Raw genomic sequence first — 27,459 nt, forward strand, 5'->3', positions numbered from 1 at the left:
TGTTCCTTGCTTCTCATTTTTTCTTTCCACTTTCATCTTTCTTCTCTATAAATATATTCTACACCAAATACTTCATCAAGGTGTTGTAGGTTATATACTTTGATAGCTTTTTTAAATCTGAAAATGTATGCCTTGATTAATATGGTTGGCTAAATATAGAACTCATGGTGACACAATTTCCTTCAACATTTTGAAGACATTACTTCAGTGTCTTACATCTGGAATTGCTTATTCTGCTATTATTCTGTGATTACTCTGCAATTAGTCTGATTTTATTCCTTTGAACATCATTTTTGTTTCTTTCAGGTAGTTTTAATATTTTATCTTCATCATTCATATTCTGAAGTCTTACTCTTCTTTTCTAAGTGTAGATTTATATTTATATATCTTTGTGAGCACTTATGAGTTTGCCATCTATAGACTCATATTTTTTATCAATTCAGATAAATTCTTAGTTATTATATCTTTGAATAATTTATCTGCCATTATCCCTATTCTCTCTCCCTAAAACTCCTATCAGGCATGTATTGAAATTTTGTTAATCTTTTATACTTTCTTTTAAACTCTGTCATATTTTTCATTGTTTTATTTTTATGCCTTTCTATCTGGGTCAATTCCTTATTAAAAGCATCCAGATAATGTATTTTCACTTTGGACAAGTTGAATCTAGATTTTCATAATGTTCTCAAGTTTTCTAATTATTTCTTTGCATATCTGTGTGTAATGCTTTTAAAACATGTCCACACATTCTTTGACACTCCTCTCACAAAAGTTGATGTCAGATTTGTGTCCTTTTAAAAGTCACCCAGGCTTGGTTACTCACTTATACACACATAGCATGTAGAGGAAACGATGCTGCATGGCTTCTGAGGCTATGTCATAAAAAGAAATACAGCTTCTGCTCCTCCTTGTCCTTTCTCAGTCTGTCTCTCTGACTGTCTCTCTCTGTCTCACTCTTCTTTTACTCTGAAATTTTAGAATTATGAATTACCAGGTAAGATGTCTGGTTATTCTAAAATCCATCCTCCTGAGGAAACAATGTGTGGACAACACATAAAGATAAAAAAAACAATGTTCGAGAAGACTCCAGCTCCTGCAGACCTCAGATGTCCAAATCTTTACAGCTCAGACAAGTAAGCTTTAAAAAATAAGAAAAAAAGAGCTTCCTGTAATGAATGCCTCTCATCCTGGAAAATAAGGAGTGTCTATAAAAGGAGCTGCCCACTTACCTTTTTTTCCAGAACTTTGAAAACCTGAGCCACCGTGTCAGAAGTCTGGCAGACTGGAAGCCACCATGATAAAGAGACCATCTGGAGAGAACACACAGAGATAAAGATACTTGAGGAAACAGCAATTCCAGCTCAGCTATTCTAGTCTTCCCAGATTAAAGTCAAGACATGTGAATGAACAAGGCATCTAGATGCAACCAGCCCCTAGTCTTTGAGCTTCCACAGCTGACATCAAGTGGAACAAAAGTGAGTCTTCCCTCTGTGCTTTGTTTAGATTCCTGACCCACAGAATTTATGAGGCTAATAGTTGTTTGTTTTATGCCACTGAGTTTTGGTTTTTTTTTTTTTTTTGACAGAGTAGCCAACAACATGTGACCATTATTCATACCTGTTTGTTTTTGTATCAAAATTACTTACTTCTCTATATAAATATTATTTCTGTTTTTAGTTCTCTTTGAAACTCTTAATTTTAAAAATTATTTCATAGTTATTCTAGGATTTACCTATTATTAATATTATTAGAATAATTTCAACTTTTTGATAAGTTAGTTGGCTTTTCTTTTTATCTAAGTTTTCTTCATGTATTTCAGAGAGATAATTTGTATATTTACCTGGAGTGTACTTCTTTTTTTCCTTTATTGAGCTCAGCAATTTTGTATACTGTTACTGTCATTTTATCCAGTTGCTCCATTCCACCACCTAAATATATTTCAGAACAAAGTTGTATTTTTAACTGAGGATTTTGTGTTATGGTGATACTGTAGATGTTGCCAAAATTATTAATTAGCTATCATAATGCTCTGTCCAGGTTTTATCTGCCTAAAATTTTTCATTTCCTCCTGCTTATGCAGTTAATCAACATGGCACAGTCTCAGGAAGTAATGTAATATTTTTCTCAGCCCACTTTTTTTTTTTTTTTTTTTTTTTGCCGTATGCGGGCCTCTCACTGTTGTGGCCTCTCCCATTGTGGAGCACAGGCTCCAGACGCACAGGCTCAGTGGCCATGGATCACTGGCCTAGCCGCTCCGTGGCATGTGGGATCTTCCTGGACCAGGGCACGAACCCATGTCCCTTGCATTGGCAGGCAGACTCTCAACCACTGTGCCGCCAGGAAAGCCCCAGCCTACTTTCTTTTTGAGAGAGACACAGGAGGTTCATTCATCTAGGCAGTTTTAAATTTCCCTTTGGATAGGAGGAGAAGAAAATGACCCAGAGACCACAGAAATATTGCCACATTGCTTGCACAAACTGCTGTGGCCTGATTTGCCTGTTTGCTTGATGAAGTGTCTGGCAGGTGGATAGATCCAAAGATGGAAGTTTCCCAGTGGATACAAAGAAAAAAGGGTAATAGAGTAAAAAGTTGCATATTCCCACAAGGGTTCCTGAGTGTTGAACAAAGCACCATTATCTACATAGGCAAGAGAGTGTTGACAAGGAGAAAGGAACGCTGTTGTGTGGAAAACCTAGTTGTTCCAGAGCAACTGGTTGATGGATAAAATTTTGAGTCAGATGTACTCAAAAATGGAGTGCTTACATTTAATATTTCTGCTACAGAAAGTTTAATATGATTCAGTGATACAAAATGTGGCCATGTGAGTGAACTGAATGTACACAGTGTTCACCAGAATTGGATAATCCAAACTGAAGCATTGGCTTGGGGATCCTAAGAGACACCAAATTCTCCAGAATGGTTGCAGCACTAGAAGCACAACTAGCTAACTAATGAAACAGGTCAGTCAATGATAAGAGGATGGAACATTCCTGGTTTGACCATATTAATTATGTGAGAAAATATTACTTTACAAAAAGTAGATATCTTAAAGAATATTTGTCATAATATATGTTTTATAAACATACAAGTAAATACAATATACATATTAATCAAATGCTAAAAAATCACCAGAATTATGAAGGACAAAATGGTAAGAATCTGTTTTATGGTTTTGTACATTTTTTTAAACATCTTTATTGGAGTATGATTGCTTTACAATGGAGTGTTAGTTTCTGCTTTATAAAAAAGTGAATCAGCTATACAAACATATATCCCCATATCTCCTTCCTCTTGCATCTCCCTCCCACCCTCCCTATCCAACCCCTCTAGGTGGTCACAAAGCACTGAGCTGATCTCCCTGTACTATGCACCTGCTTCCCAATAGCTATCTATTTTACATTTGGTAGTGTATATGTGTCCATGAAACACTCTCACTTCGTCCCAGCTTAAACTTCCCCCTCCCCGTGTCCCCAGGTCAATTCTCTATGTCTGTGTCTTTATTCCTGTCCTACACCTAGGTTCTTCAGAACCAATTTTTGTTTTTTTATTTTTTAGATTCTATATAAGTGTGTGTTAGCATACTGTATTTGTTTTTCTCTTACTGACTTACTTCACTCTGTATGACAGTCTCTAGGTCCATCCACCTCACTAGAAATAACTCAATTTCGTTTCTTTTTATGGCTGAGTAATATTCCATTGTACATATGTGCCACATCTTCTTTAACATTCATATGTTGATGGACATTTAGGTTGATTCCATGTCCTGGCTATTGCAAATAAGATCTGCAATGAACATTGTGCTACATGACTTCTTTTGAACTATGGTTTTCTCAGGGTATATACCCAATATTGGGATTGCTGGGTTGTTTGGTAGTTCTATTTTTAGTTTTTTAAGGAACTTCCATACTGTTCTCCATAGTGTCTGTATCAACTTACATTCCCACCAACAGTGCAAGAGGGTTCCCTTTTATTCACATTCTCTCCAGCATTGATTGTTTGTAAATTTTTTGATGATGGCAATTCAGACTGGCGTGAGGTTATACCTCATTGTAGTTTTCATTTACATTTCTCTAATGATTAGTGATGTTGAGCATTCTTTCATGTATTTGTTGGCAATCTGTATATCTTCTTTGGAAAAATGTCTATTTAGATCTTCGGCCTATTTTTGGATGTGTTGTTTGTTTTTTTGATGTTGAGCTGCATGGACTGCTTGTAAATTTTGGAGATTAATCCTTTGTCAGTTGCTTTATCTGAAAATATTATCTCCCATTCTGAGGATTGTCTTTTTGTTTTGTTTATGGTTTCCTTTGCTGTGCAAAAGCTTTTAAGTTTAATTAGGTCCCATTTGTTTACTTTTGTTTTATTTCCACTTTTCCAGTAGGTGGGTCAAAAAGGATCTTGTGATTTATGTCATAGAGTGTTCTGCCTATGTTTTCCTCTAAGAGTTTGATAGTTTCTGGCCTTACACTTAGGTCTTTCATCCATTTTGAGTTTATTTTTGTGTATGGTGTTAAGGAGTTTTCTAATTTAATTCTTTTACATGTAGCTGTCCATATTTCCACTTATTGAAGAGGCTATCTTTTCTCCATTGTATATTCTTTCCTCCTTTATCAAAATAAAGTGACCATATGTATGTGGGTTTATCTCTGGGCTTTCTGTCCTGTTCCTCTGATCTATATTTCTGTTTTTGTGTGAGTACCATACTGTCTTGATTACAGTAACTTTGTAGTATAGTCTGAAGTCTGGGAGCCTGATTCCTCCAGCTCCATTTTTCGTTCTCCAGATTGCTTTGGCTATTCATGAATTTTTGTGTTTCCATACAAATTTTGAATTTTTTTCTTCTAGTTCTGTGAAAAATGCCTTTGGTAGTTTGATAGGGATTGCATTGGATCTATAGATTGCTTTGGGTAGTATCAACATTTTCACAAGGTTGATTTTTCCCATCCAAGAACACAGTATATCTCTCCATCTATTTGTATCATCTTTAATTTCTTTGAACAGTGTCCTATAGTTTTCTGCATTCAGGTCTTTTGTCTCCTTAGGTAGGTTTATTCCTAGGTATTTTATTCTTTTTTTTTTGCAGTGGTAAGTGGGAGTGTTTGCTTAATTCCTCTTTCAGATTTTTCATCATTAGTGTATAGGGATGCAAGAGATTTCTGTGCATTTATTTTGTATCCAGCTACTTTACCAAATTCATTGATTAGCTCTAGTAGTTTTCTGGTAGCATCATCAGGATTCTCTATGCAGAGTATCATGTCATCTGCAAACAGTGGCAACTGTACTTCTTCCTTTCTGAATTGGAATCCTTTTATTTCTTTTTCATCTTTGATTGCTGTGGCTAAAATTTCCAAAACTATGTTGAAAAATAGTGGTGAGAGTGGACAAGCTTATCTTGTTCCTCATCTTAGAGGAAATGGTTTCAGATTTTCACCATTGAGAATGATGTTGGCTGTGTGTTTGTCATATACGGCCTTTATTATGTTGAGGTAATTCCCTCTATGCTCACTTTCTGGAGAGTTTTTTACCTTAAATGTATGTTTTATTTCGTCAAAATCTTTTTCTGCAACTATTGAGATGATCATATGGTTTTTCTTTTTCAATTTTTTAATATGGTTTAACACATTGATTGATTTATGTATATTGATGAATCCTTGCATTCCATGGATAATCCCACTTGATCATGCTGTATGATCCTTTTAATGTGCTGTTGGATTCTGTTTGCTAGTATTTTGTTGAGGATTATTGCATCTATGTTCATCAGTGATATTGGCCTGTAATTTTCTTTTTTTGTGACATTTTTGTCTGGTTTTGGTATCAGGGTGATGGTGGCCTCGAATGAGTTTGGGAGTGTTCCTCCATCTTCTATATCTTGAAAGAGTTTGAGAAGGATAGGTGTTAGCTCTTCTTTAAATGTTTGATAGAATTTTCCTGTGAAGCCATCTGATCCTGGGCTTTTGTTTATTGGAAGATTTTTAATCACAGTTTCAACTTCAGTGCTTGTGATTGGTCTGTTTATATTTTCTATTTCTTCCTGGTTCAATCTCGGGAGGTTGTACTTTTCTAAGTATTTGTCTATTTCTTCCTGGTTGTCCATTTTATTAGCATATAGTTGCTTGTAGTAATCTCTCATGATCCTTTGTATTTCTGCAATGTCAGTTGTTACTTCTCCTTTTTCATTTCTAATTCTATTGATTTGAGTCTTCTCCCTTTTTTTCTTGATGAGTCTGGCTAATGGTTTATCTTCTCAAAGGACCAGTTTTTAATTTTACTGATCTTTGTTATTTTTTCCTTCATGTCTTTTTCATTTATTTCTCATCTGATCTTTATGATTTCTTTCCTTCTGCTAATTTTTAGGTGTTTTTGTTCTTCTTTCTCTAATTGCTTTAGGTGTAAAGTTAAGTTGTTTATTTGAGATTTTTCTTGTTTCCTAAAATAGGATAGTACTGCTATAAACTTCCCTCTTAGAACAGCTCTTGCTGCATCCTATAGATTTGGGGTTGTCATGTTTTCATTGTAATTTGTTTATAGGTATTTTTTTGATTTCCTCTATGATTTCTTCAGTGATCTCTTGGTTATTAAGTAGCGTATTGTTTAGCCTCCATGTATTTGTATTTTTTACAGTTTTTTCCCTGTAATTGATATCTAGTCTCATAGCGTTGTGGTCAAAAAAGATATTTGATACAATTTCAATTTTCTTAAATTTATCAAGGCTTGATTTGTTACCCAAGTTATGATCTATCCTGGAGAATGTTCCATGAGCACTTGAGAAGAAAGTGTAATGTGCTGTTTTTGGATAGAATGTCCTGTAAATATCAATTAAGTCCACCTTGTTTAATGTATCATTTAAAGCTTGTGTTTCCTTATTTATTTTCATTTTGGATCATCTGTCCATTGGTGAAAGTGGGGTGTTAAACCCCACTACTATTATTGTGTTACTGTCAATTACCCCTTTTATGGCTGTTAGCATTTGCCTTATGTATTGAGGTGCTCCTATGTTGGGTGCATAAATATTTACAATTGTTATATCTTCTTCTTGGATCGATCCCTTGATCATTATGTAGTGTCCTTCTTTGTCTGTTGTAATAGTCTTTATTTTGAAATCTATTTTTTCTGATATGAGAATTGCTACTCCAGCTTTCTTTTGACTTCCATTTGCCTGGAATTTCTTTTTCCATCCCTTCACTTTCAGTCTGTATGTGTCCCTAGGTCTGAAGTGGGTCTCTTGTAGACAGCATATATATGGGTCCTCTTTTTGTATCCATTCAGCCAGTCTTTGTCTTTTGGTTGGAGCATTTAATCCATTCACATTTAAGGTAATTATCAATATGTATGTTCCTATTACCATTTTATTAATTGCATTTTTTTTAAGGTCTTTTCCTTCTCTTGTGTTTTCTGCCCAGAGAAGTTCCTTTAACATTTGTTGCAAAGCTGATTTTGTGGTGGGGAATTCTCTTAGGTTTTGCTTGTCTGTAAAGGATTTAATTTACCCCTTGAATCTGAATGAGATTTTTGCTGGCTACCATAATTTTGCTTGTATGTTTTTCCCTTTCATCACTTTAAATATATCCTACCACTCTCTTCTGGCTTGTGGAGCTTCTGCTGAAAGATCAGCTTTTAACCTTATGGGGATTCCCTTGAATGTTGCTTGTTGCTTTTCCTTTGCTGTGTTTAATATTTTTTTCTTTGTATTTAACTTTTGATACCTTGAATAATATGTGTCTTGCCATGTTTCTCCTTTGATTTATCCTGTATGGGACTCTCTGCACTTCCTGGACTTGATTTAATATTTCCTTTCCCGTATTAGGGAAATTTTCAACTATAATATCTTCAAATATTTTCTCAGTCCCTTTCTTTTTCTCTTCTTCTGGAATCCCTATAATTGAAATATTGGTGTGTGTAATGTTGTCCCAGAGGTCTCTGAGATTCTTCTCAATTCTTTTCATTCTTTTTTCTTTATTCTGCTCTGTGGTAGTTATTTCCACTATTTTATCTTCCAGGTCACTTATTCATTCTTCTGTCCCAGTTATTCTGCTATTGATTCCTTCTAGAGAATTTTTAATTTCATATACTGTGTTGTCCATCTTTGTTTATTTGCTCTTTAGTTCTTCTAGGTCCTTGTTAAACATTTTTTATATTTCCCCATTCTATTTCCAGGATTTTGGATCATCTTTACTATCATTACTCTGAATTCTTTTTCAGGTAGACTGCTTATTTCCTCTTCATTTGTTTGATCTGTGGGTTTTTACCTTGATCCTTCATCTGCTGTGTTTTTCTCTGTTTTCCCATTTGCTTATCTTCCTGTGTTTGGGGTCTCCTTTTCCCAGGCTGCAGGTTCATAGCTCCCATTGTTTTTGCTGTCTGTCCCCAGTGGATAATGTTGATTCAGTGGGTTGTGTAGGCTTTCTGGTGCACAGAACTAGTGCCTGTGTTCTAGTGGATGAGGCTGGATCTTTTCATTTTTTGATTTTAGGCAGCCTCTCTGTTAATGGGTGGGGTTGTGTTCCTGTCTTGCTAGTTGTTTGGCTTAAGGTGTCCAGCACTATAGTTTGTTGGTTGTTGAGTGGTGCTGCGTCTTAGCGTTGAGATGGAAGTCTCTGGGAGAGCTTTCACCATTTGATATTATGTGGAGCTGGGAGTTCGCTAGTGGACCAATTTCCTGAACTCTGCTTTCCCACCTCAGAGGCAGAGACCTGGCATCAGGCCAGAACACCAAGACCCTGTCAGCCACATTGCACAGAAAAAAAGGGAGCAAAAAGAAAGAAAAAAATTAATATAAAGAGTTTTTAAAATAAAAAAAATATAATTGTTAAAAATAAAAAAAATAGGGGCTTGCCTGGTGGTGCAGTGGTTGGGAGTCTGCCTGATGATGCAGGGGGCATGAGTTCATGCCCTGGTCTGGTAAGATCCCACATGCCACAGAGCAGCTGGGCCTGTGGGCCATGGCTGCTGAGCCTGTGTGTCCAGAGCCTGTGCTCCGCAATTGTAGAGACCACAACAGTGAGAGGCCTGCGTTCCGCAAAAAAAGAAAATAAATAAAATAAAATAATGAAAGGTATAAAAAAATAAAATAAAGAAAGAAGAGATCAACCCAAGCAAAAAACAAACCCTCCAGCAATAACAAGAGCTAAAAACTATACTAAAAATAATTTTAAAAAAAAGAGAAACAAAAAAAACAAAAACGGACAGACAGAACCCTAGGAGAAATGGTAAAAGCAAAGGTATACAGACAAAATCACACAAAGACGCATACACATACACACTCACACAGAGTAAAAGGAAAAAAATATATGCCTATATATAAAAAAAAAGGAAGAGGAGCACAACCAAATCAATAAATAAATCTACCAATTATAATAAAATCTAAATACTAAACTAGATAAACATAAAACCAGAAGCAAATTAGATGCAGAAAGGAAACTCAAAAACTACAGTTGCTCCCAAAATGCAGTACCTCAATTTTGGGATTATTCATTGTCTATTCAAGTATTCCACAAATGCAGGGTACATCAAGTTGATTGTGGATATTTAATCTGCTGTTCCTGAGGCTGCTGGGAGAAATTTCCCTTTATCTTCTTTGTTTCCACAGCTTCTGGGGTTCGGCTTTGTATTTGACCCCGCCTCTGCGTGTAGGTCACCTGAGGGCATGTGTTCCTACCCAGAGAGGACTGGGTTAAAGTAGCAGCTGATTAGCTGGGTCTGACTCACTCAGGCTGAGGATAGAGAGGGGCATGGAATGCAGGGCGAGCCTGTAGTGGCAGAGGCTGGTGTGACATTGCAACAGCTTGAGTCATGCCATGTGTTCTCCGCAGGATGTTGTCTCTGGATCATGGACCCTGGCAGTGACAGGCTGCACAGGCTCCCAGGAGGGAAGGTATGGATAGTAACCTGTGCTTGCACACAGACTTCTTGGTGGCTGCAGCAGCAGCCTTAGCATTTTGTGCCCATCTCTGGTGTCTGTGCTGATAGCTGAGGCTTGCCCCCATCTCTGGAGCTTGTTTAGGCAGTGCTCTGAATCCTCTCTCCTCGCGCACCCTGAAACAATGGTCTCTTGCCTCTTAGGCAGGTCCAGACGTTTTCCTGCAGTCCCTTCCAGCTAGCTGTGGCACACTAGGCCCCTCAGACTGTGTTCACGCAGCCAACCCCAGTCCTCTCCCTGAAATCTGACATCCGAAGCCCGAGCCTCAGCTCCCAGCCCCCACCCTTCCTGGCGGGTTAGCAGACAAGCCTCTCAGGATGGTGAGTGCTGGTCGGCACCAATCCTCTGTGTGGGAATCTCTCCGCTTTGCCCTCTGCACCCCTGTTGCTGCTCTTTCCTCCATGGCTCCGAAGCTTCACTGCTGTCCACCCCTGTCTCCACCAGTGAAGGGGCTTCTTAACATATGGAAGCTTTTCCTTCTTTGCAGCTCCCTCCCAGAGGGGCAGGTACCATCCCTATTCTTTTGTCTGTGTTTTTCTTTTTTCTTTTGCCCTACCCTGGTATGTGGGGAGTTTTTTGCCTCTTGGGAAGTCTGAGGTCTTCTGCCAGCATTCAGTACGTGTTCTGTAGGAGTTGTTCCACATGTAGATGTATTTCTGATGTATTTGTGGTGAGGAAGGTGATCTCCACATCTTACTCCTCCATCATATTGAAGGTTTCCTGTACATTTTCCCATGATTATTGTGCATTACTCTTTGTGATAAAAGAGTAAAAATTAGATATATTTAAAGAATATTTATATATGCTTGAAAAAATCAATTATATATATATATATATATATATATATATATACACATATATATTTTTAATTGTCTTTTTCTTATTTCACTGTGGGTCAAATATGTTATGGGGCCCACAGATGAAAAATTTGCCAATAAGGAACATTGTGATATTATGTGAGAAATGCTAAATGTATTTCTAAATATGTAGTCAATATCATTAGATAGCAAGCCAAATATTTTTATTAGCAGATTTTTTTTACCATCATCTGTGAAAGAGTGGATTGCACAAATGGCCTTTAAGATTGTTTCCCTAACTCTAACTTTGCTGTGTTTTAGGTATTTTTAAATTACTTATAATGAGCTAATCATTGTAAATTGTCCTTAAGATGAGGTAAAAAATAAGATGGTATCCTTGATTATAAAGCAAGTAAAATTGAGACCATCATGTAAACATGATTTTTTCCTCCTTTGTGTGTATGTATGAATATTATTTACAGTTGTTTGGGTGACCTTTGATGAGATTCTAATGTTGCTGAATCCAAGTTCCTGTGCCCAATGCACAGTGAAGCCAAACAGAGGTGTCAGAGTTTGGAGCGGAGAAGGATTTATTGCAAGGGCCATGCAAGGAGAATGGGAAGGCTCATGCTCAAATAATCCAACCTCCCCAATGGGTTTAAAAGAAGAAGTTTTTATAGACAAAAGTTGAGGGAAGGGCTGCAGGTTATGTAACCCTCCTCCGATTGGTTGGTGATGATGTAACAGTGTGGTGTTCTAGGAATCTCAGTCATCAGCCTCTGGTTCCAGCCAGGCTGGGGTCCACAAACTTGTGCTCAACCTGAAGTTTCCATCCTCCATCTGGGTGGGGACCTTAGATCCTCTACAAGAACTCAGAGATATATGTCAGATTGCTTTGTACATTCCCTCAGGAGGAACCAGGCCCAGGCCCCAACCCTGCACTCTTTCTTTCTACATTCTCTCACTCTCCTAATTAGTAAGTGTGTAAATCTGCCCTTTGAAGCTCAGGGAAGGTCTAGGAGGCTGAAAGCCTTTTTTTCTACAAAGAAGAAATGGGGACACAGAAAGTCTTTCATGCCCGGGAAGGGCCCACATGGTCCTGCTCAGTTTCACTAACACAATCATTTTTGTCATAATTTTGCTGGAAAATAATTTTACCAGAATGTTTAATTATTTCTTCATACTTATGTCATATCAATAGTGATGAAGGTATCATGTCCAAAACAGTGACATCTGGTAGCTTCAAGTGAGTGTTGTGGTTAATATATTTAAATTTTAATACAAATAAGACATAGTGGTAAGGCAATGATCCATGATGACAAATATGCTTGAAGTTACTTCTTTTAGAAATATTATAGTAATTATAATATAATATGTTATGTTATCATTTTAACATATTATTTTCATTTTGGAAAAATATTAACATTTAAACATATATATGATTTGATTTTCATAATTACAATATAAATCTAACTATGATAAAACAAAAACTTTGATCCCGTATTAATTTTTCTCTTGCTATAGAACTGGATGAAACATACCATAATTTTCATAAGATTACTTTTTTATATTATCTACTCCTAATGAGACAATTTTGATTTAAAAGAAAAAAATGCTCTTTATCTTAAAATGTCCTGTCATATTCCCTGACTTTATGAGAAATAAGGTATAAATAATAAGAAAAGCAAAGCTATTTCTCCCTGTTAGGCTTTTTTAAGTTTATGTTTTTATCAAGACATTCACTTTGGGAACTATTTTCCTTTTCTTGCATCTAAAAAAATCAAATAACTGAAACAGAATGATGATCTTGTCTGAACGACTATAACTTCTCTCATCTCTACCGTTTCAACTCTCCAGTAGGTTGAATATTGTAACTGGAAAACATGTTAAGGTCATAAAGCATCTTTGATTTCTCTGAAGTTTTTCTTGTAACATGTACAGTGCTAAGAACAAAGTTATGTGTTCAATAAATTCTTGCTGAAACCAGATTCATCCTGAATCTTCCTTATTACCATTGCAATAATTTCCCTCTCTACTCCAAAGTATCCCCTAGTTAATATAACTTTCTTCTCTCTAAGGGTAAACTTTCTGCCTATTCTCTTGACCCCACCTCTTGTTACCTCCTCAGGGAAATTGCTGTATCAATTACACATCTTTTTCCAGACTTTTCAATCATTTGCCTTTCTTTGACTTCTTCCTTTCTGCTTTCAAAGTGTTTCTTCTAAAGTTGAAAACAGTTCAAACCAGCAACCAAACAAGCAATCAACAAGCAACGAGAAGTAACTCTTTATTTCACCCTGTAGTTGTCTTTATTTTCTTTAATGGCCCAAATTCTAGAAAAGTGTTGACTTTCTGCTATGTGTTTTGTATACTTTCATTCACAGCTAGTTTAATAGTCAGCTTCCAGAACTTTGTAAAATAATTTTATTTTTATTTTTTTGAATTTTCTTATCTCTGAGAACGTGTTTGGTCCTGGAGGACTTATGCTGAAAAACCCACATTTTTCTCCCTAAACCAGCTGCATCTGATATCTAAAAATGGAACTATGTATATTAAGCATTTCTGTGTCCTTCTGTTTTGAACATTCTGGAGGTAGTGATTTATTTTTAACCAAATCCCTATCTCATCAGTTTGACAATATATGATAACCTCAAGAGAACCTCTGCCTGCCTGGTTTCTTCATTGATAAATGGGGATAAATAATAGAGCATTTCCTCATAGGGGTGCTGTGAAGATTAAGTGAGCTAATACAAATAAAAACACTTAGAACAGTGCCCTGCACTTAGTAAATGTTCAATAAATATTAACCATTATGATTATAATGTAAACAGTTATTTGTTGCCTCAGTGACTCCCTGAGTGCCAGTACCCTCCCCTCTTGTTTTGAACTTTTACCTAGTTATTGTACATTTCTGGGAACCCATCCCCAACATGTGTGTTTAAACAATAAGCTTCATGATGACTTCTTCATTTTACTCCTCCCTCCCTTCCATGTTGACCCAGTTACATTGAAATTACCCAACAAGAATGATTCCCATGTACCACAAGCTACAACACACATGACATTCCATAAAGACACTTGCCCATGATCCTTGCTCTATTCTCTTTCTGCCTGCTGTGACCAAAATTCAGGCTTTTGGATGACTTTGTGTGGCCCTCTGGGCATGCCATACCCCTCTTTCTAGGACCTGTGAGTATATATAATCTTTTCATATGTCTCTCCTCGTGTAATTTTCACAGCTGTGTTGGAGTGATCCTTAGAGACCCTGAGAGGGGTATTTACTCTCCCATTTAGAACACAATAATTAATAGTATTCTTATTATTCCTTATATAAAAACCAATCAAATCCCCTCCACAATTTTTCCAAGGATTAATGAAGGAGAATCTCAGAGCAGTGAATTCCTGCTCTGAGACAATTTAAGATCTTGCTCAATTCTGTCTCATCTTTACTCCGGAAGCTGCTGTCTTGTCTTCAGACTTCATTCACTGTACTTGAGTACAGCTCTCCCTTTATTCTACTGTCAGACACATTTTCTAGGTTCTTGCATATGCATTATGCCTAGGAAACTGACATTAATGAGATTTTCAGACATACTGAAGCAAGAATACAGCACAGCACATAAGATGATATGACTTCAAACTGGTCCCCTGACATCAACATTCTTAAAGTTCTTTGGCTGTCTGAATCACAATACATTCCTCCCTTGCCTTCATTCATTTTGGGCTCCTACCTGCAAATACTTTGTGCAGACTCATCTCCGTCCTGTTACTCATTATTCATATTTTCCTCAAATTCAGGAGCACCCTTCCAACTAAATACTAAAGTCAGTTCACAGAAGCTAATAATAAAATTTATTTTACATTATTAAAGTTAGTTTCAAATTTAATTGAAATCTCTTTTATATAGATCAACTTGCAGATTCCTTTTACAAAACAAAAAGATTTTAAATCATTTGTGTAAAACAGCCAACAACTGCTGAAATGAATTCTTTTGCCCTACCATATCTCTATATTGTAAAAGTGAATGCATTAAAATTTGTTTAAATAACATTGTCTTCTTTCCTGCTCTATATAAATTATGTCAGATATTTCTTATAGCCTAACATCTTCCCTATTATTTAACCTAGTATCTTTCTTATTCCAGTTCACTTCCAACAAGTTGTCTTTTTATTACTTTAGGCTTAACATGAGTAAAGACAGATTTCTGTTTTATTTCAAATTGTCTGCTGTGTCTGACTTTTTCCCAGTTTTATAGATCTGTAAACAAAAACTTTTCATTTCTTGTTAACATAAATTTCCTTCATGAAGACAGTTCTTCAGAGATATGGTTTCTGTGTACATAAATAGATTGACTTGATTTTTCACTTAAAGACTCATTTGTGGACTTGATGATGAAAGACTGGTACCCATCACATTTAATATGGAATGATGATGTGGTCATTTTTTATTAGATAGAGAGTTATGTACAGTAAATTTTTTGTAGTGAATATTCTCCAATTTTTCTTATATTTTCATATTGTATGTTCACAGGCATGTGTATAGTATGTTTACACATTTGCCTACTTTTGATATGCCCCATTGTATACATTTTCTTCACCTGTACACCAGACTCTTGAGGTAATTATATCTTGAATCCAGCTTATTTAAGTACTTTAACCATTAGTGCTCTCTTTTTTCAGCACTTTATAAATACAACCAAATAATTTTATATAAAATGATTAAAATGCATAATATATTGTAATACATACATAACATATATGTAAAATTTATGTACAGATCTAATTGCCACAATGCCAGCACAAGGTATAAAAATATCTTGTAATTGATTCTGGTTTGAATCCTCTTATTTTATTATTTTAGATATAAATGATCTATTAACTTTGGAAAGTTCACATTGGCCTATGTCAGATGCTTAACCTTCTGTATCAGATCTGATAAATTAATTGCAGTGTGTCATTCTTTTTATTTCAAGTGGAAATTAACAGCAAAAATTTATTGATAAAATTGTTGTTTCCTATAGACAATATTGTAACTGACATTCTTGCAAATGTGCATGGCATTTGCAAGTTTCAACAACATGTTAAACTGAAGCAAGAATGGGTAGCCTTCTCTTCTAGAGGTGGTTCTCCTGGAGGTCCTGTATTAAGACCAAGCACAGCCTTACAGGCATGAGTTTTTTTTTTTAATTTTTATTGGGGTATAGTTGATTTACAATGTTTTCTTAGTTTCAGGTGTACAGCAAAGTGAATCTGTTATACATATATTATACATATATCCACTCTCTTTTAGATTCTTTTTCCATAAAGGCCATTACAGAGTACTGAGTAGAGTTCCCTGTGCTATACCGTAGGTCCTTATTAGTTATCTATTTAATATTTAGTAGTGTGTATATGTCAATCCCAATCTTCCAATTTATCCCTCCCCCACTAACTTCCTGGTAACCATAAGTATATTTTCTACACCTGCAACTCAATTTCTGTTTTGTAGATAAGTTCATTTGTAGCCTTTTTTTAGATTCCACATATAAGTGATATCATATGATATTTGTCTTTCTCTGTCTGACTTACTTCACTCAGTATGACAATGTCTAGGTCTATCCATGTTGTTGCAAATGACATTATTTCATTTCTTTTTTATGGCTGGGTAATATTCTATTGTATATATGTACCACATCTTCTTTATCTATGCCTCTGCTGATGAACATTTAGGTTGCTTCCATGTCCTGTCTATTGTAATTAGTGCTGCAATGAACAGTGAGATGCATGTATCTTTTTGAATTATGAAAACCCTCTGGGTATATGCCCAGGAGTCAGATTGCTGCATCATATGGTAGCTCTATTTTTAGTTTTTTAGGGAACCTACATACTGTTCTCCATAGTGGCTATACCCACCAACAGTGTAGGAGGGTTCCTTTTTGTCCACACCCTCTCCAGCATTTATTGTTTGTAGATTTTTTGGTGATGGCCATTCTAATCTGTGTGAGGTGATACCTCACTGTAGTTTTGGTTTGCATTTCTCTAATAATCAGTGATGTTGAGCATCTTTTCATGTGCTTTTTAACCAGCTGTATATCTTCTTTGGAAAGATGCCTATTTAAATATTCCACTTTTTTTTTTTCCTTTGAGTGGATTGTTTGTCTTTTTGATATTGAGCTGTATGAGCTGTTTGTATATTTTGGAGATTAATCCTTTTTCGATTGCTTCATTTGCAAATATTGTCTCCCATTCTTAGGATTGTCTTTTCATTTTGTTTATGGTTTCCTTTGCTGTGCAAAAGAGTCTGTCATTCTGCATTTGCTTATGTTTCAAAAGTTAAATGAAACGTTATAATTTGCTTTTATATCTTCATTTCCAAATATTGTTATTATCTACCTTACAGGTTTATGTACTTTGAAACACCAAGATTGTTTATTGTTTCCAAGAGTGCTCTTAAGAAAAACAAACAAAAAAAAAACCAAACTATTGTTACCAAATTTCTAACCTCCAGAGAGATTAACGTTTTTAACAGTGTTGTGATATAATGGAAGATTAGACAGATAAGAGATACTAAGTTGAGGTTTGCATGATAAAATTCTCTGTAGCTCTGTGTCAACTCGCTTTGTACAATTTAAGACCCTCAACTATGACAGCTTTAGATTTTGCATGTAAACATTTAGTAATAATTTAAGTATACACTATACAGGTATTCGTGATTTTGAAAGAAAATGCAAATTCAAACTGATCAGTAGAAAAATATAAAATGGTGTTGTGAATATTAAGGGTGAGAAAGTTGTTTCAGTTTGGGAGGTGTGTTCATAGAAGTGATTTTTAATGGAGATCCTAAAGGCTGATATAGGCCTATCTTTAATGAGAAGGGTAGTCTTATTTTCTCCATGGTCCTTGCAATATTGTGTTTAGGAAAAACAATCCAATCCCCTTTTCTGTTCAAATTCAATATGGTTTGCCTGTAATTTCCTGTGGAAATATATACCTCTAGCTTTAAAAAAACAAACAAACAAAAAACCCCATATTTTTTGTATAAGATACTTCTCATTCTAGGTTGTAAAGAATTTTAGGTTAGAGACTGTAAACTTCTTAGGAAGTATCAATTAATACTAGGACAGACTTGAGTCAGACAGTCTTATGTTCAAATCCATGTTTAGATAAATTAAACCAGAGGGTCACAGGCAGAGCCATCCTGAACATGCGCGAATGAAACCAAATCCCCCTAAATCTGAGTTGCTCTGCCAAGTTTATGATTAACCTCTTGTCCCTTTCTTGTCCTGTTATAACAGACCCCAAAAAGTCTTGTTTTCCTTCCTTCTTAACTTGCTTACGAGCCCTTAAGTTTTCCTGCCTGCCCTAAGCCCAGCATAATCTTTTACATGCTTATTATCTTAAACTAGTACCTTGATTCATAACCCCAAACTACTGAGATAATATCCTATGGCTTCAACCAGCTGGCCCTGAATAAGCTTAATAGTCAGTGACACCTGGAGTGTCAGTTGAGAACTGAAACTCTGGAACCATCATGCAGTCCCTAAACAAATAAAATGCCTCAACTATTGCTTCTGCTCTAGAAGTTAAAGGATCACCATACTTTAGTAAGCCTGTTTTGTAGGGACATATAGCATAATCATGACCATCAGGGACAAAATAACTCACAAGATAGTGACAAAAAGTCTGCGGCTGAGATCCTATGGGGAAGCTGGGCTCACAGAGACAACTAACTCCCTCCTACCCCCTCCTTTGCTCCTTGGCCTTTAAAAATCTTACACCCTGACCAGCCAACAAGATGGATTTCAGAAAAGTCTAGATCTCACATCATCTGGGTTGGTGCCTCCTTGACTAATAAACTTTGCTCAAAATTCTAACATTTAGGATTTTTTGGCCTCACTGTGCATCCAGCAAATGAACTTGTGTTTGACAACAAGATTAGGGGAAATATGCACATTAAATGATGGCATTCATGTGATTAAATTAAATAGAGGATTGTAAGTAGAGAAAAGTATGGGAGATCCCTGTGGGTTAATGATCACTCAAGAAAACAGGCTTGCTTAACAGCTAAACCAAGCAAGCTTGCGTAGCAACAAAACCATACAACAGAAGTATGAGACATACCACAAAACAATAAAACAATGGTGAGAGACCCATATCCTGCCCAGTGAGGTCAGTAAGTTAATGATTCCTAGGACACGCTCCTCTGCACACCCTAAAAACAAAAATATAAGGAAAAGGTGGCATTATACTGAAACCTGAGATCATTTACCATATTTTGGTGTATGTTACTACTTTTTTGCTCATTTCCATTGTGCCATGACAGTCCCAGTTTGACCATGTAGGGATAAGAAAACTCCTCCACCCAATGTGGAGGAGGAACTGATGATGGAAGCTTGATGTATACTCAAGAATGAGAAAGAAGTTGGTCTTCTCTCCCTCCCCATTTTTTCTTTGATTATAAAACTGTAGCCCACTAAGTTCTCAGGGTGGCACCCTCTTGCCCAGCTGCTTGTAAACCTCTCAAGCATGCTGTTCTAATAAATCACTTCTTATCTATCACTTTACCTCTTGCTGAATTCTTTCTGTGCTGAGACATAAAGAACCAGAGCTCCTCAGAACCCCCAGAGATGCATTTTTGCAATTTCATCTCCACTTTATAAAAACTTTGGGCAAACATTTTATCTTCTGAGGAAAAGATGAAAGGTTTCTTTCTGAGAAGACCAATAAGTCTAAGATGAAAAGACCACCAGATACTAACAAGTGTGTTCACCCAGTGTTATGGCTCAGCCAGTTTTGGGAGAAGGCCCACCATTCAGCAAGACTCTCCATACAATCAAACTAACAGTCAACATTCTTATGTATGAATGGGCCACTGAATCCCAGACTTTTGAGTAAAAGCAACAGGAGACAGAGACCAAAATCAAAGAGAATAAAAGGAAATCAAGAAGAAACAATGCAATCAGTAGAAGAAAACATATTAAACATAACATAATGTCCTCAAAAGACAAAAGAAGATATTTCATCCATGAAATATGAATAGGTGTTATAAAGAAGGAACATTCATAAAACCATGAAAATCTCTAGAAATTAAAAAAAATGTGTTGCAGGAATGAAGAACTCTCCAGAGGTTTTGGTGGAAATAATTTTGAAAAAATTCTCACAAAATAAAACTTTAATAACAAAATATAGAGATGAGTTATAAGAAAGAACAGGTTAGGAAACTGGAGCATTTGTCCTAGGAATTCAATATCTTAACAATAGGGATCCCAAGCAGAAAGAACAGAGGAAAGGGGAGGAAATTACCAAATAAAGTATTCAGGAAATTTTCCCAGAATTGAAGGATATTCATTTTCATTTGAGCTTACCAAGTGCCAAGCAAAATAGAGAGGAAAAAAAAAAAAAATGCAAAGAAGCACATCACTGTGAAATGTCACTGGAGAAAAAAAGAGAACCTAGAAGCTTACAGAGGGAGACAGGTATCAGTAATCATTATCCTATTTTGAACCAAATGAAGATAACCAAATCAAGTTAACTATTCATATAACTTGACATGTGTTTCCTGGAATGGTTAGGCACAGGCACTATTTCCTAGAAAAATCTGAAGATGTGAAGCCATTTTTAGTTCTGGAGTAAAAGTGAGGGCCATAATATGTGCAGACTCTACTCACAGGATTGGGGAGGGGGAAATTTGACACTTTCTTCTGGAAGAAGCACCATGAAAGGTAGCAGGGAGAAATAATTAAATTGAAAATATCTTACCCAAGAAGTGTAGGTAAGGTCACCCTAGTGAAGCAGAATGAGTGGGGTATGGACTGCTCCATGAAAAATTATGCTAGAAATCAACCTAAAAGAGAAGAGTCACTTCAAGTGATCCCTAAAATGGTGCTACTACATGGAGGACAAAATCTTCTATTCCATGAAAACCCATTCTAAGGACACATATGGTTCAAGAAGCAATGATTACCTTATCCATGGCTTTGATTTTACTTGCCATTTTCAGCTTCCACTGCTTACATCTTTGTTTAGGTAAATATTTATTGAACTCTTGCATGTGCCAAGATGTGTTCTGGCAGTGATGATACATCTGTGCAAATAGATACAAATCCTTGTTTCAGGGAGGTTAAAATCTAATATCAATATTTAGGTGGCTATGAAAGTAAGAAATAAGAATTTAATCAGACCAGCTTCCAACTACCACCTTCATCCCAAGAGCACTCTCAGTACCTTTCCTGGCCCCATGCTTGAAATGATCATATCAGAATTGGGTGTGGGTGTGGTTCTAAATCAATAGTGTTTAAATTACTATGCATAAGTAAACATTGTTCACCGTTGTGGCGTCTTACGAACTTTTGTTTTGTACTCGAATTTATCTCAGTTGGTTTTGTTCCCTACGTATAAAATAATGATTAGAATAACATGCAGCCAGCAATATGGTGCAGTGGTTTTAGCTCAATTTTCCCACAATCTAAATGTAGACCTCATCTCTTTCCCTTGCTTTAGACAATTTCTCTTAAACTTTATGTGTCTCAGTTTTATTTTCTTTAGTGAAGTTTTGCAAATGTTTACTTATAGTTCTTTTTTAGTGTTATTTATAATTATTTCTACATGCTATTGTGAAGAATTTTTTTAGTGTTATAATTTCTGAGATAGAAACAAGAAATATTCTAGCATTCATGGAAGAAACAAAATGACCTGCTGATGTCAAATAGTTATATATATATATATATATATATATATATATATATATATATATCTCCTTAGTTTTCAACTAATTTTTTGGAGGTTTTTTTTTTTAATTCATAAATTTGTGTTGCTTTTTGTTTCTTCATATGCACGTGTGTACGTGACTGTCTTTGAATTGTGTAACTTCAAGCTTATATTAGCTTGATAAAATGAATTGGAGCAATTTCATACATTTTTATGTCATGGAACAATGTGAAATGCAAAATAAATATATGCTTTCACTAGCCTAATATAGGTCACATTTAAAATTTTTGAGGCCTACTATTATTTAGTTTTTCTCGTGTTAATTTTTAAATTTCCTAAGTATTGTTTTCTTTGTATTTCTAAATATGGTATATTTTTCTTGAAAACAAAATCTTTCCAATTTCTTCTTTAAGACTGATATTGTCATTTTAAATGTGTGTATAAAGATTCCCCCCCATCTCTCAACTCTGGAATTTCTTGAATAAAGAAAGCTTAAAACAGAAGCTACTGCTAGCATTTTCTATAGGAAGCATTGTTAATTACTAGCTGTTGGAATGAGTGCCAAGTACTATGACTTAAAATTTTAAATTACTGAGTTGAAGCAATATTAAGAGACCAACTTTTGCCTCCTCATTTCCATTGCTGTTTTCTCTGTACATGCTCTACATGGGGAGAGGACTCTAGGTTTCTCTGCCTTGTTAACTAAACAGAAAGAAAAGTAAACGAACAGAAAAGGGAGACAATGCAGACTCCAACGTTCTTTCTCATTGCCAAGTGTGATTGTACCGCATGTGTGGCTTTCTTGCTCCAGCTGTAAGTGCATCTGCTAGTGCTTTTCTTGGCATTGTAGTAGCTATCCCACTAGGATTTCTCCAAAATAGCAATCTGTCAGTGCAAATGTTTACAAATGCCATTTTCTGGAAGATATCTTATTCCCCCCCCATATGTATAACAAAACATTTATACAAGTAAACATTTTTATTGAAACAAAAATTCTTTATTGTGAAATATTTCAAATGATGTAGAAAAGATTAAAGAATAACATAACAAATACTCCTGTACACTCTTGGTTCTACCAGCACTAGTTATTATGCCATATTTATTTCACATCTTCCAAGAATTAAAATGTGACAGAGATAGGTAAGGTCTATATGTTCTTCTACCTAATCTCACTTCCTTTTTCTCACCTGAGTGGTAACTTTTACCATGAATTCAAAGTTTATGATTTTGGTGTATATTTTGCTAAATACTTACTAAATCATAAATAGTCTATTATCATTTTGCATACAGGCTATTATTTATATATCTGGAATCTAATGCATGTATCTGTATACATGCATAATCCTGCAACTTGAATTTTCTGTTCTTTATTTTTGACATATATACAACTTACTCTTTATCTTCTACACAATATTTTACACAGTATATGAATATATCAAAATATCTTTATCTGTTCTGGTGATTGACACATGTTGTTTTCAACTATTTTCCTATTGTGAAATATGGAAATTAATATATCTGTAACTATCTGTGCACATATGTGTGATTTTGTAAGAAGTAATAAAGGGAATTCCTGAATAACAGGGTTTGATCATCTTAAATTGTATTGCATATTGTCAAATATCTCTCAAAAATGCATGAGTGTTCCTTGTTCACCACATCTTTTCTGAAAATTATTTGTCAGACTTTTCAATGTTTGCCAATTCAATGGATGTAAAGTGATGCTTATTATAACAATAATTTATTGTTCTTAAACAATTAGTAAAATTGAACATTTTCACCTAATTGGTCTTTTGGATTTTCTCTTCTGTTACTTCTTTATTAAATTTCTTTCTTTTAGCTTGACCATTTTCTGTAGATCATGGAAAACCTGCAGAAAAACACAGTGGTTAAAGAAGTTAAAGAAGCTAAAGTTAAAGAAGTTCCCTTCTAAAATTACTTTGCTGAATTTCCTCTTTAAATTAAATAATGAATTTTAGATATTTTCCAGTGCTTTTTCTTCATACATTGTGGTATATAAGTATTGTATTGTCTGTGAATCTTATATTTTTTTTCTGATATTGAACTCTAATTTATATCTACTAGTAATTTATATACAATTTTTTTATATTTTATGTGGATATTGGGAGGTAATTTTCTTTTTCTTGTACTCTTCTAGACTAAAGAAGATTTTTTACCAAAGTTTCAGTGTCCTCTTAAAGGAGAGACATAGCTAATTCTCTTTTTCTATTTTCTAAAACAGTAAATACATACTTAACTTGATCCAGAAAATTTGACAACCCTACGGCAGCATCAACATGTTTTTGTACATGCTTAGTATTTGAATTTTCTGGAATTCCTATATAAAGACACATAAAGCAAGTAGATAGCAACATCAAAACCCAAAAATACCATTTACATCAAATTAGATAAAAAGGTATCCTCCTGAACACCTAGGTGTAAGTGAGTGGGTACACCATCAGCATCTGCAAAAGAGAAAGATGGACATAACAGAAGGAAGCAAAACCTGAAAACAAGAGAAGCCCTAAATGTCCTCCATTCCAGTATTCAAAATGTACAGCACAGAATGCACAGAGCAGTAATTTAAGAATGGCAGCTGGAGCTATTAGGAGTTTTGCCCAATCAAATCATGGTTTAATGCAAGGGGCCAGCAGTAAGTTCTAAGAGGCTTGAACCATATGGACTCATGTGTGTTTGAAACGGCTGTGTAAAAACAACAGATGAGGTGGCTCTGAGAAGTTTGAAAGACTATATAGACAAAGAAGATCCATCACATAGATCAGAATAGTTACTAAAGAAAAAGACCAAACCAGAGGAACAAAATATTTGTTAAAACTTTTATTTCAAAAATACTTTTCTGGAAAAAAAATACTTTTCTGGGGGCTTCCCTGGCAGTCCAGTGCTTAAGACTCTGTGCTTCCAATGCAGGGGGCACAGGTTTGATCCCTGGTCAGGGAACTAGGATCCCACATGTTGTGCAGCTAAAAAAAAAAAAAAAAAGAAAAAAGAAAAAAAACATCTGAAATTTAAAAAAGGAAAATACATGAACTATATATTGAAAAAGCAAAAATCATATCCAGAATCCAGAATGACTAACAACAACACATAATCTAGTAAAACTGCTGGACTTCAGTAACTTATATAAGGAGGAAGAAAATAAGATTATCTTTCAACAGCAATGCTTTGGCTAGAAGTAAATAGAGTAACAAAACTAAAATACTCAAAGAAAGTGTGAGACAATGATTTCACAATCCAGCAAAACTGACTTTCACATATAAATGGTGCAAACCTTATCACTGTGCAAGAATTCTGGAAAGGTTGTTTTCATGAATCCCTCTTCAGGAATGTTTTTATGGAAATGTTCTAAATAATCAAAACTGGAGATGAGGGGCTTCCCTGGTGGCGCAGTGGTTGAGAGTCCGCCTGCCGATGCAGGGGACACGGGTTCATGCACCGGTCCGGGAAGATCCCACATGCCGTGGAGCGGCTGGGCCCGTGAGCCATGGCCGCTGAGCCTGCGCGTCCGGAGCCTGTGCTCTGCAACGGGAGAGGCCACAACAATGAGAGGTCCGCGTACCGCCAAAAAAAAAAAAAAAAAAAAAAAAAAAACTGCAGATGAGCATTAAATGAGTAGTTATTTATAAAAGTGAAAACTAATGAGATTTAAAGGGAGAAAATATAGAATACAATAGGTATTGTATGCTGGCAGTGTAGATACAGTACAACTATTTCAAAAGTGGAAGAATAAGAAACATACATGCAGAAATATTTTCACTGTTTTCAATAGGCTTACTGGTGGTGGTAGTATCATTATTCTGAAGCTGTGCAATGCTTAATATAGGATCAAGCAAATTGGTAGTTATGGGATATTCTAATTCTGTCACTTCCTATGTCTTTGAAAGTCATGATCCACAGTGTGATATGTGATAAAGAAGGGGTATAGCAAGAACTCTTAGTCCTAACTTTGAGTTGGAAGTTCAGTGTGAATTCATTAGGGTTACTTTATCTTTAAACATCCTAATTCTGTTCAGTAAAAAGGCCTAAAAAATGACCAGCCTTGCAGCAATTAGCCTGCCCAGCACCCAGATTGTGAGATTGAATTATCATTCCTCCCAAAAAAGTATGAGGTATTTTTGGATAAACGGTTGATTTTAGGTCTTGACCAAGAAACTTACAAGATAAGTCTTTACCAGACTTGATGTAGCAAATAATATGGAAACCAGCAAGACTACTATGGTTCTGCCAAAAGATCCCAGGAGACAATTTACAGAAACCCACACTGGCCAATAAGGGATAATTTAAGATTCAATGAAGATAATAATTGCAATGAAATAAAGCCCACCAAGACATTAAAATCCGTAAGTTAATAATAATATTTTTAAAACTTTGCCACCACTTAGGCAGCTTTCCTAAATAAGCTGTATTACTGCTTATCCAAATAAAATCTAATGGCAAGCATCTATATATAAAAGTATTGAAGCTAATAAATAAAATAATATGACAGAATTAGGCTATTGGCATTTTTAAATATCCGATTCATAGATCTGTACACTGCGTCTCAATGGCTGCTAAAACCACAAGGAGACAACAAGCTACTATGAACCTCCTAATGCAAGAATACACCATACATTATAATACATTGAAAAAGAGAATTAACCTGAACTGGAACTCCTGGGTCCAACAGATAATTTGCAGGAAGTAGAGAGGATCAAGAACTTATTGAACTGAGCCATGAATATTTAATCACCCCAAACCCCAATTGTGGGAAACTCACAGCTCAAGGAGCCTGAGTTCTTTAATAGTTATTTGTAAGAAAGATAAAAGGATTCAGGAGGTACCTGTAGATTAAAATTAAATCAAATTGACTTCTGTTTTCAGTTTGAACTTAGATACAGCTTGGAAGTCTCACTCTCACCCTGACAACAACAACAAAAACTTGAAAATCTGAATCAGTGACCTTTTATGTATTCATCAGGTGATTTAATTCTCACAGAAAATCACTACTTAGAAATCTGGACAGACAGATTCAGAGAACCACAACTGTGTTTAATTTACCTGAAGCAGAAGTCAGAGAAGCCATAAGCTGGTAGACGTACATAAGTGGTAATCTTGGTGAATCACTGAAAGCTGGCTGTGGACTATGAAGTGAGAAATTCCTCGGGGCTGCAGTCTTAGAGGGGCACCATACTTATATGGGTTTTACTTCAAAGAATGCCACTAGGTTTTCACATTAAGAGCCAAGAAAAATCCCTTTTTGTTTCTGACAGGAAGAAGGGAAAAGTAAGCATTTTGAAGCTTGCACAGAGTATTTGCCATAACAAAGGTCTATTCTACAGTAGAAGAGATTTTACCAGAGCTTTACCCCACTTGGAGAAAGAATGTTTACTTGATTCCAATGTCTTCTATCTTTCTTGTCTCATTTAAGAGCAGACAGTGTAAGAGGGTGGAAGGGGGAGCTAAGACACAGTTCTGAAGGTCACAGCACATGGGCACAGTCCTATTAATAGATGGAGATTTAATCACAGGAACACTTCTCCTGTCCCACAATTTACCACCAGACCAGAAGAGCTACAGTAAAACAATAGTGGATTATAGCTAAAAGAACTGTAAGGTTCAGATTCTAACTAAAGGGTCTTTACCATGAAAAGTCAAGAAAAATCCACTTCTGTTTCTGGAAGGAGGATAGAAAAGTAACCATTTTGAAATACTCCAAGAGCATTTTCCTTACCAAAAAACTATTTTTTTCTGAGGAAGAGACTTTACCAGAGCCTTATTCTTCCTGGAGAAGAACAATTGTCCAACTGTAGTCCTCCTTAGCCTCCCTATTTTACATAAGGATGAGAAGAAGCTAATGCTTATGAAGAGCACAGCCCATAGACACAGGCCTACTAAAAGTCTATGATTAAGATTCCTGTCTCCCACACCTTACATCACAGCAATAGGACTCCAGTATAACAGTGGATTAAAGCTGAAAGAACAAGGTTCAGACTCTATTGAAGAAAGATTCTTAGCAGAACACAAAGACAATACAAGAGACAGAAACAAGAACACTAAAGGAATT

The sequence above is a fragment of the Tursiops truncatus genome, chromosome 14 (assembly GCF_011762595.2).
Source record: "Tursiops truncatus isolate mTurTru1 chromosome 14, mTurTru1.mat.Y, whole genome shotgun sequence".
Lineage (NCBI taxonomy): Eukaryota > Metazoa > Chordata > Mammalia > Artiodactyla > Delphinidae > Tursiops > Tursiops truncatus.